Source organism: Octopus bimaculoides, chromosome 4 (assembly GCF_001194135.2).
Source record: "Octopus bimaculoides isolate UCB-OBI-ISO-001 chromosome 4, ASM119413v2, whole genome shotgun sequence".
Taxonomy (NCBI): Eukaryota; Metazoa; Mollusca; class Cephalopoda; order Octopoda; family Octopodidae; genus Octopus; species Octopus bimaculoides.
In genome coordinates this window covers 131,690,375-131,695,528 of record NC_068984.1, presented here as the reverse complement: position 1 = coordinate 131,695,528, position 5,154 = coordinate 131,690,375, and the positions used below count along the sequence as shown (strand labels likewise).

General features: G+C 35.3%; 1 protein-coding gene across 1 annotated transcript in view; it reads right to left on the bottom strand.

The window, feature by feature from the left end:
* LOC106876440 (zinc finger protein 236) overlaps positions 1-2,563 on the bottom strand; it is a 194,159-nt gene extending 191,596 nt beyond the window's left edge. The window contains exon 1 of the mRNA XM_014924998.2: positions 2,425-2,563. The gene's annotated coding sequence lies outside the window, so the exon portion shown is untranslated. The remainder of the gene's footprint in view (positions 1-2,424) is intronic.
* Positions 2,564-5,154: the final 2,591 nt, after the last annotated feature.

Sequence of the window (5,154 nt, the reverse complement as noted above, 5' to 3'; positions counted from 1 at the left end):
AGGCACAAGGCCTGGTTTTTTAGGGTTAGGGAAAACGAACACACGTGTGTTGCCTCTCTGCAAAATGTCAGAAGTAATGGAGATTAAATACGCTTTACACCGCTTAAACTCCCAAAGGAGTAACTATAAACAGCTGAATACTTGTCAGTGATTGGTTGAAATTATCGAAATAAGACAATTTTTTACATGAAATTAATTCGAATACAAAAATTTTTTTCTGTTCTATAACACAAAATAGATAAGTATACGAAGTTTGAAAGTCTTTCGGTACCAAAAACACTACATAAAACATAAATGAAAACTGGTGCCCCCGTTTTGAACTAGATCCAACATTTTGAATATGCAAATAAAGCTCCTATCCCATTATGCCGGCCACAGACTAATGATGCTCACCGGTGAACCAGTTTTTTTTTGGGGGGGGGGGGCATTGACCTGTACTGATATAATGTAGGAAAAATATAGAAATAATAACAAAAATCCTTAAACTCCATCCAGGGATTATTGGATTTTAACGTGTATTAGGAAACCCTAATTTTGGGGGCTTAAAATTTGGAAGAAATGTTTTTGTAAGGGATTGTAATACTATTCATCTATAAGAAACTCCCATAATTTTTTAACCTAATTTTTGACAAAAAAATGGTTCCTTATACACGTTAAAATGCGGAATATATACGTGTGACCAAATCTAGATAAAAATAAGTCAAGGGTTTTGTCCGGATCCAATAAATTAATTGTGACTTCTTTGTCCCTGTGACTTTATTATCGGCCACCATAAATAATTGTGACTTTATTACTGGTCACTTAAGACACTCAATATTAACATTAATAAAAATATATATAACCATTTCTTTTAATATCCAGTGGTTGACAACAAGCGGGCCAGGTGCTATCTGTGGGTTTCTAACCTTCTCTTTAAATTTTTTCAAGTATAATGTATACTAGCTTTTAGGTAGTCGTGTCTCATCACTTTTGTCATTTGTGCTTACATTAAGTATTACCAAATGACGGACATAGCAAACTGCACAGAGATATTATATATGTATAATACCTTTGTCAGAGTTGATATGATTCACATGAGAACCATAAGCAAATATGATTTTTTAAAAATCACAAGAAAAGTTACCGACTCCTGGTTTATTTGGAAGAAGGAAGTCGGAACATACAGGACTTCATGGTCTTCCATATCTGATGGTTGATGCCGAAAGAAATATAAAAAGCTCCTGTACGTGGTGGGTCTCTTACACGGTTGTAATTGTGTGGAGGAATTAAATAATTGGGGATAAGTGTCAGTGATGTGTTTAGAAAGGTCGAGATTGAATAAGAATGACGAAAGGACAGGTGTACCCGGACTATGGGGCATAATAAAAAAATTTTGTAGTTGTGATCTGGAATAGGGGCTGTTAAAGATTGTAAGCTTTTGGCATTTATTAATTTAATTTTGAGATATGATATAATCGTTTAAATACTGCAAGATGTTCAGGGGTTGGCAAGAATATAGAAGACACTTTTTTTTCTTCTTGCTTTTTAAAAAAAAAATAACATGACATTCAATATGAATATTAGGGAATAAACTTTAATTAATAAATTAATGTTGAGCAGGGGAGCTAGAGAAAAAGAATAGAGTCACATCAGTTTACAGAAACCACTAAATATGTATTTTTATCTTATGTGTTTTCAGTCATTGGACTGAAACAATAAACTGCAACCGTGCTGGGGCACTGCCTTGAAGAATTTTAGTCGAAGAAATCGACCCCCAAAACATATTTTTAAGCATGGTACTTATTCTATTAGTCTAAGTACCAGACTTTAAAAAAATAATATTAAATTACCTCAAAACTACAATTAAAAAAATACATCTTTTAAACCCTGTCCTAAAATAGATCTTTCGAGAAACATATAAAGAAATAACTTATATAATTGATTTTCAAAAGCTAACTTATTTTGACGAAAATGAAAGTGAAAAAAAATGCCATGCAAATCAACCAATATGTATGAATATATTTACTATCTTAAATCCCAAAAATTTCTACAAAAAATATATCTGAAAAGTGATTAAAAATATTCACGACACGTTTCTCAAAAAGCTCCTGTTGAAAACAACAGAGGAGGGAAAAAATAATTAAAAGAAAACACTTAATTTCATTTAAGAATTTTTCCACAAAATTCTTCTGTTCTGTAACTTTGATAAAACCGTGATTCTGTATGAGCATAAAACTTATTCAATATACGAATATCTATGTTAATAAATGACATTTATGTCTAACATCATACGTTTTCTATATGAGGATTTACTTATAATAACTCACCACATGCTTCTGCTTCAACAAATAATGAAATTCAATAAAAGTAATAGAAATAATCGCGGCACCATTGGAGCGTCCTTCCTAAAGTGCAAGATGCAATTAAATATTGGTGTTTACTTACCACGCCAGGAGATAAAGACCGTATCTTCTTAATCTGTGAAACGTTGTAGGAAAAATGATTAGAAACATTCGCTACTGTGGTTTGAACGACACGTATTTCGTCAGTAATTATTGAATTTTGTCGTCGAATACCAACGGTAACTGCGACAGTTTGACATTGGTTGGTGGGATTGGCACATTCGCTACGAGCGTCGGACGAAAGGCCTTGCGGCGAGCTGGCAGAAACGTTAGCACACCGGGCGAAATGCTTAGCGGTATTTCGCCTGCCATTGCGTTCTGAGTTCAAATTCCGCCGAGGTCGACTTTGCCTTTCATCCTTTCGGGGTCGATAAATTAAGTACCAGTTACGCACTGGGGTTGATATAATCGACTTAATCCTTTTGTCTGTCCTTGTTTGTCTCCTCTATGTTTAGCCCCTTGTGGGCAGTAAAGAAATAAAAAAATATTTCTTCCGGTTCTTTACGTTCTCAGTTCAAATCTTATCATTGGTAATTTTGCTAGTCATCCTTCAAGGACACATAAAATAGATCGGTTTTTGCCCACCAAAATATATAATGAAAAATAAGTAAGGAACAAAAAACAAAAAAACACCAGACCTTATTTTCATTTAAGTTCTTTTTCTTGGAAGGTATTGGGTGTGTATGTTGGTGGGTTTGTAACCGGGGTAAAATGAGTAATTTCTGAACTCTCATTATTTTCTCCCAACCTGTTTGAAGTCACTACGTTGCAAGTATTGCATCATAATTTTGCATTGTTGCATTATCTCTTGGAGTAAAAATTGGTCTGCATATTTGTTGAAGTTGAGAGAGTCTGAAACATAGATGACAGGTACTTTCTTTCAAGAAATTTCCCCTCAGTTTTGACCCGATTGTAATTGAGGTCGCTAAAATATTTCTGGATGATTTTTTTTTTTTTTTTTTTTTTTTTTTTTTTACAATCAATATTCTTTTTTCTGTTGGATTTTCTTGGAGACTTAATGTCTCCAAGTCAATTTTCTCCCACACTAATGTCTAATTTGATCATTTTCAAGTTTCCAAAAATGTCTAGAATGGGGTAAAATGAGTAATTACTAATTTCAATAATTTCTGTGAGGTGATTGGTGTTAGGAAGGGCATTCAGGTATAAAAACCCTGCCGAAACAAACAGTGCAGTCTTCTGCCTAGCCAGCTCCTGTCAAACCATCTAATCCATGCCAGCATGGAAAGCAGATGTTAAATGATAATGATTATGATGATGATGATGATGATGATATATATATATATAGTCACATATATATATATATATATATATATATATAGTCACATATATTTACACAAATCTATATGGACACACATACACACACATACACACACATGCACACACATACACACATGCATACAACCATACAAACACATATATAAATGTATTTTTTGACACATGTATAGACACACTTAAATAGATATGGATACATGCATACAGGACAAATACATACATCACACAAGTGAATTCACACATCTCATAAATTCATTGTGGATAATTAGATTGCAGTAAATACATTATCTATAATTTTTCTAGCCAGTTAATTTCATCATTAAGCAATTAATTATCTTGCCAGCCAAATCATACTTCGTCAATAAATTCATTTTCATACCAAACACCTCTTTGGTAAATTCATTGTCATGCTTTCTATTCACAAAGTAAACAAACAGCTAGACATTTTTGGCATTTTATATGCACAAAACTAACATTTTAAACAGATGAATTATAACAATACTCTATAATAAGGCACAGGAGTGGCTGTGTGGTAAGTAGCTTGCTTACCAACCACATGGTTCCGGGTTCAGTCCCACTGCGTGGCACCTTGGGCAAGTGTCTTCTACTAATAGCCCCAGGCCGACCAAAGCCTTGTGAGTGGATTTGGTAGACGGAAACTGAAAGAAGCCTGTTGTATATATGTATATATATATGTGTTTGTGTGTCTGTGTTTGTCCCCCCAACATCGCTTGACAGCCGATGCTGGTGTGTTTACGTCCCCGTATCTTAGCGGTTCGGCAAAAGGTACCGATAGAATAAGTACTAGGCTTACAAAGAATAAATCCTGGGATCGATTTGCTCGACTAAAGGTGCATGGCCGCAGTCAAATGACTGAAACAAGTAAAAGAGTATATACAAATTCATGATTTAGTATTTGGGTAGGCATGGACTGGTGATTAAGAAGATTGCTTCCCAGCCATGTAGTCTTGTGTTTAATCCCACTGAGCAGCACTTTGAGTAAGTGTCTTTCACTATAGCCCTGGGCAGACCAAACCTTTACAAGTAGATTTGGTATTTGGAAATTACAAAAAAGGCAGTCATATCATTGTTTAACGTCCACCTTCCATGCTAGCATGGGTGGGACCATTTCATAAGAGCTGACCAGGCAGAAGCCTGCACCATACATCTGTGACTGTTTTGGCAGGATTTTTACAGCTGGATGCTCTTCCTAACACCAACCACTCAGCAGAGTGGACTTCGTGCTTTTTATGTGACACAAGCACAGGCTAGGTCAGTTTTGGCAAGGTTTTTGCAGCTGGATGCCCTTCCAAACACCAACCACTTGTGGACTGGGTGCTTTTAAGTGGCACCTGCACTGACAGGGTCACCAAGTACTTGCAAAACAAAAATAAAAAAAAATTTCAAAACGGGAGGAGGCATTGGAGGAGACGATCTTGTGTCAGATGATGAAAAGCGTTAGAGTGAGACAGAGAGACAG